Here is a 14,596-nt window from a genome sequence, read left to right as displayed (position 1 = left end):
TCTCAGACTCACATGTTTTGAAGCTTTCACTCTTGTTTCTCTGGAACGTGTTTAATAAAAGAATTCAGTTTTACCTCTCTGTCCAAATTCCCTTACACAGGATTTTTATCTCTCATCTCCAGGTAATCTCCATTTTTCTCCTGTCCTCCAACATATACATCCCCCCTACCCTAAAAGTATCACAGTGGTAGTAATTAATACTAGTTTGAGTCTGAAAGCAGTTCACACCTCATTTCAAAAAAGCCCATATGTAGACTACTCAGAAAACTGACTTTCAGAGAGAACTGTTTATTTTGAGCTGAAGAAGTTCTGTCTATCTTTCTTCACTACAAGCAAGTGGCACAAAGGTCACTCTGCCCTGAAAAATGATTTAATCAGAAGTTACATGCTTTTCTGAGTCCCGGTATCTTGATACCTGCAAGTGACCAGGTATCAAGTCTACTTGCATAACCTAGGAAATAAGGAAGAATAAATGTGTCCTAATTATAACCTGTATTAAGATTAGAAACTTTCTGATGTGACAAGTCTGCATAGCATCCCAAGGAATTGTTACGCTTCCATCTAAACTATGTCTTATATATAATGTGTAATCTGCTGTTGGTAATGGCCTATATGACAAAAAGATATACTTTCTTTGATGGTATAGCTTATCACACCCATAAAAGGCCACACATAATTATTCTCCTAAACATGCAGATATTTTCCTAAAATTTGGACTATTTAGCCGAAGCTATTTTAACACTGGGCATGGTCCATGCCCAAGTAAAGAACTTAGAAGAGAATGCATAGCTTTTGGAATCTGTTAAAATGTCATTACCGCCAAGAATGTGACATATGGGGATAATTAGCTATTGTAGTCACCATGGACGCTATAGACTGTATTCCAGAATGTTACTGGACCAAGTCTTCTCAGCATATTTTACATAATTTGGCAACCTTCTTTATGAGCAATTCTAAAAAGAGTGGGCCACAAATTAGCACAACAAAAATTATATTTAAAATAATTTATCTCATTTTTCAATTTGTTCAATCTCTGCCAGCTTTAGACCAGGATTTCTTTTTTAATGATCCTGAATAGAATACAACCTTGCTCTTCTCAAGAAATGGATTGGGGTTCACTCTCAGTGCTTGTGGATCTTTCTGTTTCTATTTATCATTGATTTAGGAAACTGGCTCTGAATGAACAAAATATACCTCATTGGATATTTTGAGGCTATCATTTCAGAAAACTGTAGCATCTCTGTCTGACTACATTATATCTTTATCTTTTTCTTGATTAAACCTCAAGTATTATCAAATAATCCTTCTAATAACACAAACATGATTTTTTTCTTCTCGAAATTAAGGAACTGTTTTTGTTACCAATAATTTATTCATTCAGACGTTCTTTAAACCAGCAGTTGGTAAATTACAACTCATTGGTCAACCTCACCCATATTTGTAAAGATTTCTCGAAACACAGATATTCTCAGTTGTTCATGTATTGTCTTTGGCTGTTTTCTCACTACAAAAGCAGAATTGAGTAACTATGACAAAGCCCAGGCATAACCTAAAATATTTATAATATAAACTTTATGGAAAAAGTTTCCCAACCTTAGGTTAAACAGATATTTATTGAACACATATTTTATACTAACCACTGTGCTGAGCATCAAAAATGTAATGGTGATGAATATTTCCAAAATTCCGTAGTTAAATCATGATGGATTTGGTAGCAGAAAATATGAGTAGGAAGAATAAGGACACAAACTAGACATATTATTCAAATAGATAATATAAGCTCTGAAGAGGAAGGCGTTCTCCATTAATTAAAATAATATTGAAGAAGCCTATCATGTATTCTTAAATACAGTGAGAAAGAACACAAAAATTTTAACCTACTCTCTAATGCTCATGGCTCCTAATATTATTTCTTCAAGGACCACATCATGAGGAAGCTATCAATCAATATTCTACCAGAGGATTATATTTCAAAGTGAGATATCTGCAGATGGAGAAAAAAATCAATTTTATGTGATTTTTAAACGTTTTCATTATACCTGATAATTATTTTATATATTTCTTCTCCAGTGGGAAATCAGAATATCATATTTTTTTTTTGTACTGTGAAGGTTGAGCACAAAGATGGTGATGACATTGCAGACACTTATGTACAATTTATTTTTATTTGGTTTCTTTGAAGCAGCAACACTTAAGTTAACTTTATTCTATGACATCAAGCCAGTCATCTTCTAAATGGCCTGCCCTAACCATTTTAGACCTTGGCTTTGATGTGCCCACCCATAGATAAATATAAAACACAAAACAAGTATCTTTCAATTAAGCTGTGAATGACATTCTAATTTCAGAAATATAAATTTGAAATACATGTAAATATCTTCAATGTGTCTAAAGGCACAACATGCATTCTAAAGACTCTTCTTGACGTTTTTCTTCTGACCTCTAATGTATTAAACAGATAGGCTTTCTTCTGAACCTGAAATCACTCTCCTCTGTGCTGTAGAAAATTATATGGGCATTCTTCAACGCAAAGGTAAACTTAACTTTGTTCATCTTAATAAGGCAGCATTTTTGTTTTATTGTTTATTTCTTTTATGTATTTATCTATTTATTTTGAGACATATATATTATTTATTTATTTATTCTGAGACAGAGTCTCAGTCTGTCATCCAGGCTGGCGTACTGTGGCACCATCTTGGCTCGAACCTCTGCCTCCTGGGTTCAAACAATTCTCCTGCCTCAGCCTCCTGAGTAGCTGGGAATACAGTAATGTGCCACCACATCTGGCTAATTTTTTTATTTTTTTGTATTTTTAGTAGAGGCAGGGTTTCACTGTGTTGACCAGGCTGGTCTCGAACTCCTGACCTCAGGTGATCCACCCACCTCAGCCTCCCAAAATGCTGGTATTACAGGCATGAGCCACCTCACCTGGCCTATTGTTTATTTCTTTAATCATGACTCAGGTATTAAATTGAAGTTTTGAGAAAAGCCTTCCAAGGGGTCCAGAGATCTACTGTTTAAATATGTGTCAGTGATTTTTATGTGAATCAGAATCATTAAATAATATTTCAGTTATAACTTTGTTATACTCTCCCTTCCTTCAAAACTGTTGTGAAGTAACTTATAATAAAAACATGGCTACAAGATGTCTGCAAACAATTAATGGAAAACTAAAGGCAGGGATTCATAAATAATGTGGAAGAGATGGAGATAGCCAATGACTGCAAATCTAGTTACACTTTGGTGAGTAAGTGCAACAGAAGAAATACATGGAAATATAAACTCAGATGTATTGAAGTGATGTCATTTCTATAAAAAATTTATTTATAATTATTTTAGAATAATATAAGATTTGTGATTGAGTTTATAATACAATATCCAGCATACTGTGGGTACTTACATATTTGTCAAATAAAAGGACAGATTGGTTTAATCTAGTTTTGATAGCGTTTATAGCAGAAGTTAAACACTAGTTGACTTGTATGTGGGTCACTAGGTGAGAACATAATTTTGATAAAGCAATCTTGTATGGATTTTAGTCCATACTAGGTTCAATTGTCTTTTACTCATTGTCATAGCATTATAGCATTTATTTTCCATTTTCTTATCCCACTTCGATAATAATATCATGAGAAGTATTTAAGAGGGTTAGTTTGTTCAACATTAAAGAATTAAAGTTACTGTGACTGTAAAAATGATGACCTCATGTTTAAGGAAATTGTGGAGGTATCCTTATTCATCCGGACTTTTTGGGTCCCACTCCTTCCATGGTATTCTAACTTTAAATAAGATATACTGCAAGGGTGAGGAGTGAGTTTACATTGTAATTCAGCCATTTGTAGCAACAGACTTTGTGTTAAAATTTTTTGAAATCTCAAATCTAAGAAAACGGTTTCATTCAGGGAACTCCTTATATTCAATTTAGTATCTACTTTCATCTGGTTTTACATTTGATATTAATGGACTCACACAATATGTATTCTGTTTTTGTTTATATTATTTTTGAGATGGAGTCTCGCTCTGTCGCCCAGGCTGGAGTGCAGTGGCGTTATCTCGGCTCACTGCCAGCTCCGCCTCCCAGGTTCACACCATTCTCCTGCCTCAGCCTCCCGTGTAGCTGAGACTACAGGCACCCGCCACCATGCCTGGCTAATTTTTTTAAATATTTTTTAGTAGAGACGGGGTTTCATGGCGTTAGCCAGGATGGTCTCGATCTCCTGACCTCAGGATCCACCCACCTCAGCCTCCCAAAGGGCTGAGATTACAGGCGTGAGCCACCGCGCCCGGCCACAATATGTATTCTATTATAATTTGCTTTTTTAGCTCAATATAACTCTAGCATTTTCGTATGACTACATTATATTTTTATCTTTTTCTTGATTAAACCTCAAGTATTTCTTGATTAAACCTCCTAATAACATAAACATGATTTTTTCTTTCTCGAGATTAGGGAACTGTTTTTGTTACCAACAATTTATTCATTCAGACATTCTTTAAACCAGCAGTTGGTAAATTACAACTCATGGGTCAACCCAGCCCATGCCTATATTACATTTTAAGATTCATTCTTATTGATGTGTGCAATGATAGTTATACCATTTTGATTGATTTATAATAGTCCATTTTATAAATACCTCACATTTATTTATACACGTGTTTATTGACTGACATTTTGATTTTTTGCATATTTTTGTTATTTTGATAGATGGTGCTAATAGTAATTTGCACATCTATTGTTCATTTGTAAAAGTTTCTCTAGGGTAGAGTTATTCAAAATGAGATTTGAGAACCATTAGTAGAATATGATATCAACTTAGCCATACTTAACCACAATTTTATTAAAATGTGAAGAAATAGAATTAAACATATTGAAAACATTAGACATAAAAAGAGTAACGATTGCTGATTGATATTTTATCTCCATGTATGTGTATGTGTGTGCCTAGTCACAATGTAAAGTTAGTGAAAAGATTTTAAGCAGCTCTACTTAGGATATATAGCTAGGATTTTGCAAAAATCCTACATATTCAGATTTTGCAAAATGAATATATTGGTGTATACTTTCAGTAGCGGTATATACTGGTTTCCATTCTTTTTGTATCATTACCAGCACTTGTCAGAATTAAACTCTGGTGTCAAGATTATATTGGTCTTATAGAATGAACAGGGTGTATGCCCTCTGTTAATACTTATAGAAAAATTGCTATAAGATTGTTTGCTGAGAATTTTACAAACTTGTTCTTAAAATATTTAGATCCTTGGTTTCCTTATGGGAAATTTTTTAATAAGTCATGAAGAATTTTTAATTATTTTGCAATTAGCTTTAATAAGTTATATTCTCCTAGAAATATATTAATCTCATTTGCATTTTCAAATTTCTTGTCATAAAGGCATTAATAATTCTCATTCATTTTCTTTATGATTTCAGCATCATCTATACCTATGGGTTTTTATCATTCTTAATTTTTATTTATAAATTCTCTTTTTCTTTGGTTAATATTTCTGGGGCTATGTCTATTTTATTAGGAGTTTTAATAACCAATTTTTACTTAATTCATCATCTCTATTGCATTATTGGTTTATGTTTTATTAATGTTTTTGTATTTTTATTGCCCGATGGTTAATTCTCTGCCCATGCCAACTTTATGGCTTGGTGACTGTGACAACATTCTGCTCATAATGAGCAGCTCAGGTCACATAATAAGGTGAAGGTAGTTACAAGGTAAAGTAGATAGTAAAAACAGCTATTCTAATGAGAAAGAGCCAAAAAGCAGAAGAAATATTAAAAATAGGGGCATGTGTAAGATAAGGTTAAATGTATAAGATCTCAAAGAAAATTGAATAAGTTGAGACACACTTTTTCTTCTAAAGTTACACACTAATATTGGTTGAATACATGCACTATATTTTGCTTCATGAAACAGGGAATGGTCATACAGAGCAAAGAGCTCCAATCTTCAATTAAGTTTTAGTTTAATTTGAAGCTACGTCTTCTGTTAATAGAAGTCTATTAAATTGGGAGGACTTACCCACTAAGGACAACTGTAAAGGTTGAGCACTATTAAAAATAATTTCTTTGAGGCTTCAGGAAGCTACCAAGATTGTAAAGAATTGCTGGCCCAGAACTGGGAGAGAATTTCTGCCAGAAAACATGAGCCATGTTTTCAAGGTTACTTTTCGTCCTGCTTTACTAAGATACTAGATGTCACTTTTGAGAGTCACAGCTAAATAGAGCTGACAGAAAAGGCATATAGTCTAGAGCCAATTAGGAATAACAGATTACTAAACCTTCTCTATAAGGTGGGAACCAAAAGTACTCTTTTCAGGAGTAAGAGTAAACCAAAAGTAGACAGGTACACACAAACAATGTAGCTCAGCTCAAAAAATGTCAGTCTCTAAATTTTATTCAGGTAACTCCAATAAGTTAGGACTCCCAGTTAACTGGCAGAAACAAATGAAAATTATTCCTATTGGAAGATAATATTGTCCTAAGCTCAAATTATTTCTACAAACAATTTTGAAAATAAAATATTAAGAATAAAAGGACATAAGAAAATATGGAAAAAAGAAAAACTCAGAAAACATACCAGACAGTAGAGAAAGACTTTCAGAGAAAAACGTATATGAATTATCTGACAGTATTTTAGTTTACTTGCTCTATGCAGGAAGAGAAAAGACAATATTGAAAATTATTTGAAGAAAACCCTTAAAAATATAGTAGAATTGAAAGATGCAGTATCCGAAATTACAAAGTCATTAGATGAGTTTAAGAATGGGTTAGACATAGCTGCAGAGAGTATTAAGACATTGGAGAACTGGTCAGAAGAAACTATCTAGAATGACGAATAAAGAGCTAAAGTAATGAAAACTGCATTAGAAAGTAAAAGACATAAATAATACAGTAAAAACATTTAAAAATATTTATAATTCAGCTTCTTAAAAATTGAGAGAGAATGTAGCAGGAGTTCTCTTTCAGGAGATACTGACTGAGAACTTTCAAAACTAGTGAACAATCTGTCTACACATCCAAGAGGCCTCATGAACTCTAAATACCCAGGAACATCCTAGAATAACTACAAAAACATGAAAGAAAAAAAATCCTTAAAATGTCCAGAGTAGAAAAAAAAATGAAATTTCAAAGATCTTGACTGGGCACAGTGGCTCACACCTGTATTCTCAGTACTTTGGGAGGCCAAAGTGGGTGGATCACTTGAGGCCAGGAGTTTGAGACCAGCCTGGCCAACATGACAAAACCCCATCTCTAATAAAATGATGAAAATTAGTCAGGCATGGTGGTGCATGCCTGTAATCCCAGCTACTTGGGAGGCTAAGACATGAGAATAGCTTGAATCCAAAAGGTGGAGGTTGCAGTGAGCCAAGATCATGCCCCTCCACTACAGCCTGGGCAACAAAGTGAGAATTTGTCTCCAAAAAAAAAAAAAAGAAAGAAAGAAAGAAAGAGAAAGAAAAAAGAAAACAACAAAAAAAGTGATCTCCAATTGGAACAACAAATATTCTACTTTTCAACAGAAACAATGAAAGCCAGAGGACAATGAAAGAATAGCTTTAAATTGAAGAAAGAAAATTACTGTTCATCTAGAATATTTTTTTCCCACGATAATACCTTTTAGCAATGAAGGTACAATAATATTATAAGACCAAGATCATATGACAGAATTCTTTAAAGAAAATATTGACAGATGATTTTCAAGTAAAATGAAAATAGTCGTAAAATTTTGGAGAAGCATTAAGAAACAAAAAAAATGCTAAGTATAGATTTTGAAATGAGTCATTACTGAGATACCTGGTGAATAACAAAAGTATTGCTATTTGGATGATTGTTTATAGAGTAAGTATACATTTGGTTCTTTGTGACTATTATGGAGCATGCTGACTCTTGTCTAGTTATTATCACACTTTTGACCTCCCCTTTTTGTCCCTCTGACTTTTGTATGAGAACTGCTCAATTTTATGTTGTGGGCACAAGAGCCAAATCTCACATAGTTCAGCTCTAAGTAGCCTACAGGTAGTCCTTGAGCAGTTTAGAATCAAAATTTCCAAATAGCCTGCATACTCCATAGAGTAAAAGCATTCACTAAGTGCAAACTAAGAAGATCTGAAACATGAGAATAAAAAGAATTAGCATCCATCCTTTTCCTGCTGATTCAGATACTATAGAATGGTAACTTGATTTTATTTATTTAAAGGCTATTGTGCAATTTGTTTAGAGATAGTCTCTGGTCATAGGCCAGAATTTGTGTCTCTAGGATTCAGAGTCACCAGCTATTCTCTAAAAGTGCTTTGTTGTCAATATCCACATTCTGGATAAAGGAGCCATTAGCAGGCTGCATTTATTTATGCTATATGGGGCAATCAATATTTTCCTGAATCACCAATGATGCAGTTGGCTTAGTTCAGGCCCTGCAGGACTAGTGATGGATGGCAAGTTCTACTCCCAAACCACCTACAAGCATTCCATGTAGCAAAGATAGGATTGGGAAAGGGAATTGTAGAAACCACTTGGGATAAAAAGAGAAAAGGATATAAAAGTAACCAGGATAGTTCAGCATAGAGAAATTTCACTTACTGGAGTGAATTAGTAGTACTATGATTTAAATTATAAAATGTGAAACATTTAAAATATAAAATATTTTTTAGAGAAATGGCCTTACTATTTTCTAAATATACAGTAAAATAAGCTGCCAATCAGAGATATGGCACATCACTTGAAGATAATGAATAAATTATTTGTCATTAGCATGTGAAATAAAGATGGTTGATTTGTCCTGAGTTCTGAAAAAATTGTACATTATCTATTTTCCCTAAAATTTGTTTTTACAAATAAGTTACTTAGCAAACTGTTTTTATATTTTTAGTGAAAACTTAAAACGTTATTCTATTTCTTGTCGATAAAAATAATACTCATTATCAGTAAGCTATAAATAAATGGACTTTTACTATAATTTTAAAGTTGTTTTAAATGTATCTCTATGTCTGATAGATGCTATGTTTAAACTATAATGTCCTTAAGTTTAGTAGTCAAATATTTTAAGTAAGTTATTTGCATAACATTATGAATAAAAATATAGCAAAATCCAACGAGGATCAGATATTCTAGTATAAGATGTTTTATTTTATTTTTAGAAATATTTTTTTTTTCCGCTGGCTTGCTATTTACATTGCAGGACAATTCCATCCCCTAGAATATTCCATATTTTTTCAATGACTCTCTAGGCAAATGACCAAACTGCTTTGGAAAAAATACTTCTTATTCCTGGCCAATTTCTCTCTATAGTATTGCTCACAGCTAACATTCACAAAGGAGAAACACTGCCAAATATTTTCCAACTTTGGAGGACATCTGAAACTTATTGTTCAGTGCTTTCTTGGAACACCTTTATGAATACTTGATTCCATTGTAAGACACACTGCTTGCAGTGTCTGAGTTGCAAACAAAGAATGATTGCCCACTGCCCAAACTTGAAAGAGATTTTTATTCTCATTTACTCAGCAAAATTGTCATAGAGGTACTCAGAAGGGAATCTGGGAGTATTTTATGCATCAGAGCCAGCAAACATCAAAATATTCCTCATTTATTATCCTCCTAAAATTGTTGTCATAATGCAATTATGTAAATGAGGACCTGCAATCACACTGAGTATTTGTTCCGGTTTTGAGGCAAATACTTATTAGATCAGAGCAGTTTAAAGAAAACAAGAACTCACCACCAACAGAATTCAGGGAACGTGAAAGAGCATGAGAAATTCTCGTTGGAACTGTTCCCAACGTGTTGCACAAATAAAGGTAGGGTTTGTTGAAGCTCCCCTCCCACCCTCTTCATTTTTTGAAAAAGAAGCATGCTTAACTGGAGGAATGAAGCATGGCTCAGGCAGTCATCACAGCTCTTCTGTCCTGAGTTCTGGTGTATAAGGATTTTTTTTTTCCTCTCTCTTTTATATCCACCAGCTTTCTCTAGCTTTCTCCCACTCCTCATACCCTCCACAAAGGATTTCCAGCAGAGAGCAGCTGGTGCCCCATATTGGCTGCTTTCCCCAGACTCGGGGGGGGGCTTTCACAGGAAATCAATGGCTGCTTATTTTCCCCTGCACTGCAGTTTTATGTGTGGACTGACATGGCCCCAACCATACCGATCCATTCTGCAGAGCTATTTCCATTCAGATGTGCCTCTTTACAAATAGCGGAAATTAGTGGAGGGCCAGTGTCAAACTGCTTGTCACATCTTGTTTTCAATCTGTTGAAATCAGGTTTACAGTGTCCTATTCAGAAGTCTGGGCTCCTTTTGAGTTGCACAATACATTTCAGGAGTTTCATCAGGCGATAAATGCAGAACTTCACATTGCTATTAAAAAATGATCAAAATGATTAGCCTTTTGAATTTTTTGAAGGAACTTACTTGCATGGAATAGTTTGTTTTAATTGCCCAGCATCTTTTATTTCTGGGTATTCATCTCTCTTATGTGTAAAAAGTATTCCTCCTTAATTTGTCAGTATTAGAGCTGCAATATGTGACTATGTTCTGGTGATTTAGTTGCACAGAATGAATGACTAATCAAGTGTTGAGAGTAGGAATACAGTCAATACCATAGCATACTATGCTAGTATTCCTCAAACCTTGAAATAATAATTGCTATTTATTGACCGGGTGTGGTGGCTCACGTCTATAATCCCAGCACTTTGGGAGGCTGAGGTGGGTGGATCACCTGAGGTCGGGAGTTCGAGTCCAGCCTGACCAACATGGAGAAACCCCATCTCTACTAAAAATACAAAATTAGCTGGGTGTGGTGGCACATGCCTGTAATTCCAGCTACTCAGGAGGGTAAGGCAGGAGAATTGCTTGAATCCTGGAGGCGGAGGTTGTGGTGAGCTGAGATAACACCATTGCACTCCAGCCTGGGCAACGAGAATGAAACTCTGTCTCAAAATAAATAAATAAATAGTATTTATTGAATGCATATCATACACCAAGACCATCACTAAATGCTCTATAACTCATTTCATTCTCACAACAACCCTTTGAGTTGTTCTTATGATCCCTATTTTGCAAATGGTTAACTGAGGTTTAAAGTGATTAAATAACTTACTCAAAGTGTCATCATGTTTGAGAGACTAAGCCAAACAGTCTAACTCCTGAATTCACAAGGCAACCCCTATTCAATACTAACTCCTTGTAAACCATAGGTGTGCAAATGTATGCAGAAAACTAAGCAAAACCTAAATTTGAGCCTGGTTCTAGAACTGATATAGTCTATGGATAGAAATGTAAAGTGAAACACGCATTTCACTAGCCCCTTAGGTGCTGCAGTTCAAGGAATACCATGAGAAAATGACAGGTTTAGGAGGGTTCTAAACTCTAAGAAGGAGAGGAGAAGGTCAGGCTTAAAATAAAAAGATAATGAGATAAAAAAGACATATTCTCTACAATAAGGGAAACAGAAGTACTTGGGAACAAACCAGGTATGGTCCAGGGTACCAATTCAGAGATTTCATGCCTTCTCCATGCAGTATTTCTAATGAATGTGATTGACAGTTAATGCGAACTGATGATTCCAGATAAAATATCTATCCATTGGAACACTCACTTGATAGGATGGAGAGGGCTGACTTCTCTGTAATTTGAGGCTGGCCTTTGCTTCAAATGTGAAACAATTTTTCCATTTTTTAAATTAAAAAAAACCTAAAGAATACTACTCACTCAAAAAGTAATGTAAAGACAAAACATTAGCTAAAGATTCCTTTTGTTGTTTTGAAGGAGTAGAGAACAAAACATTATAGACAAAATCAAAATCTCCTATGCTGTCCTCCTTACTTCCCAGAGACCACCGCTAGTATAAGGAATGTAAATAACTGGTACATTTTTTATACTTTCACTACCAACATTTGTATACAGGAACATTATACAAACTTATGAGTGTTTTTTTTTTTTTTTGGCTTTTTTTTGAGACGGAGTCTCGCGCTGTGTCACCCAGGCTGGAGTGCAGTGGCGCGATCTCGGCTCACTGCAAGCTCCGCCTCCCAGGTTCACGCCATTCTCCTGCCTCAGCCTCCGAGTAGCTGGGACTACAGGCGCCCGCCACCACGCCCGGCTAGTTTTTTGTATTTTTAGTAGAGACGGGGTTTCACCATGTTAGCCAGGATGGTCTCGATCTCCTGACCTCGTGATCCATATTATATGTAAAATACACTTTACTTGTTTTATTCTATTTTATATTTTGGAAATCCAGATTGACTATTATTCATCTATTCTAGAATATTTATCTTAACTGCCCTATATGGGGTCCCATTAATGAATATACTATTATTTATTATTTTATTTGCAGATAGATATTTGTGTCATTTCCAAGTATTCTCTATTACAGATAATGCTAGACTGTAGTGGTCTGCACATCTCCTTCCACAAATGTATGGGAATTTCTTTGAGTAATGTACTTAGAAATGGTGATACTAGGTCATGAGATGTGTACCTTTTCCATTTCAGTACATTTTGTCATAGTGCTTTATTAAATAGCTGCAGCAATTTATAAAACTTCTAATAGTTATTGAGTTCTTATTTTCCAATGGCTTCTTCAACGTATAGTTTTGTAATTTTCATTATTTTGCCAATATAATACAAAAATATATATGTTTTATTATTTTAACCTCTGAATTGTTGGTGATGTTCTAGATATTTTACCAGGATTGTAGTCATTCAGGTTCAACTTCTTTGCCCATCTTTTTAAATCAGTATATTATGTTGCTTTACTTATTTGTGAAATTCTTCATACTAATTTATTGTTATTTCTACCCATGACTAATACATTCTTTCAATCAGTTGCTTGGCCACTTTCTGTATTTTCTCTTAATTATATAGTGATTTCCAATTAAAGTATCGTCTATTTTAGGAAATTTTCCAGTTTTGATGTTTTTCCTATGTCTCAGTTAAGAAATGTTTGTTTAATCAAAATTATGCCAATCTCCTCTAATACACTGAGCAACTCAGTAGTCATTCATCATTATTACTACATTTGTACTTCAATGTAGTGATTGGTGAGAGGCACATAATTCTGAAAGTTTCATACAGGGAAAAAAAAATTTTAAGCCATCCCAATAAAAGCCACCAAATCAATCTATACAAAAGCCTCGCCAGAGAAGTGAGTTTCATTCTAGCCTTGGAATTCATAAAGGCACCTAAGTGTGCTCTAAGATGACCAGCACAAATCTTATGTTCTCCATAAAGCTTTTTCCAACTCTAGAATCCAGTCCCATCATGCCCTATTCAGTCTCCCATCATTGTCAAAAGCTGAGCATTACTTTCCCATGTTATTACCTCATGTGAGTAAATTACATTTTTCTCTGTCTCTTCACTGGAGTGGGGTTGGGATAGCAACAAAATTGTAATAAAACAGTGAATTGATAGCAAATAATGGTTCTAGCACAAATGCTTCCACTGACAAGCTATTTAACCTTGGGCAAGTCAATTAACCTCTTTGAAAAAGTCATAGTTGTACCTTGCCCTGACTGACTAATAAACTTGCAGTAGGAACAAAATAAATCTTTTAAAAGTCTAGGCCAAAAGTAAGGTAATAATCTTAATAATTTATTCTAGTAATCAGTACCTTTTATTAATCATTCCCATACCATGACTGATTCTAACTACCATGTATATGTACATGTACATATATTAAAGTAGGTTTTCTCAATTGTTCTGCCATGAATAAAGATTATAGAACATATTACAATCTGCTTACTACTCTGACCATTAACATTTATTTCTCCATAGTGTACTTAGGCTTTCTGACTTCCTACCTCATTTTTTTCGACTGAATACCAACATTTCTTTCATTTTATTCTTTTTAGTAGCCCACACACATACCAACTGAAAATGGATCTATTTGACTTTCTCTTTTTAAATTACTCGCAGCCACAAAATAGTAAATACTCATTTTCTCTGGCCAACTGTGAATTTTCAATGCATATAATTGGAAAAAGTTCTATTTGCCTAGATTTTTATTCTTCATTTCCTTACTTAGAATAGGACATAAAAGAAGGATGTTCAGGCAGAACAAAATGACCTAGCAAAATAAATTATTTGGTTTCTTTCACTTAGAATTATCAGATATATCCGAATAGCTTCCTGAAATGGTATAGTATATTCTTGACTGAAAAAACAGAATAAATCAGATGACCATCTTATGTCATAAACCTCGTAACTTTGATTATAAAAAGGGTTGATTTTTAATTCCATTCCTATCAAGTTCACTTATCAACATCCATTTTTCCCTAAACAGAGAGAAATTTTCGTTGTAGAGAACTTGTGGAAGAACCATTTCCTCTCCTTCTGCAGAAGCTGAAATATTTTATGTACCATGTAATTTCATGGAATTCTATTTGCACAGACCATGGAAATACAGAACAAAAACCAAAGATATCTAATAATTCCTCAGGAGTCAATAGAGTTTCTCAGTGAGCTTAACAATTGACATGTCCTACGTTGGTTTCAGAATTCGTTGCAGACTTAACAAGATAATTTACTAGAAAGACAAGAAAAGCATATCTTTGGTCTTTCTTTATCAATAGAATCACATCAACTACTATGACA

Source organism: Papio anubis, chromosome 5 (assembly GCF_008728515.1).
Source record: "Papio anubis isolate 15944 chromosome 5, Panubis1.0, whole genome shotgun sequence".
NCBI classification, from domain to species: Eukaryota; Metazoa; Chordata; class Mammalia; order Primates; family Cercopithecidae; genus Papio; species Papio anubis.
Note: the sequence above shows the minus strand (reverse complement) of the source record.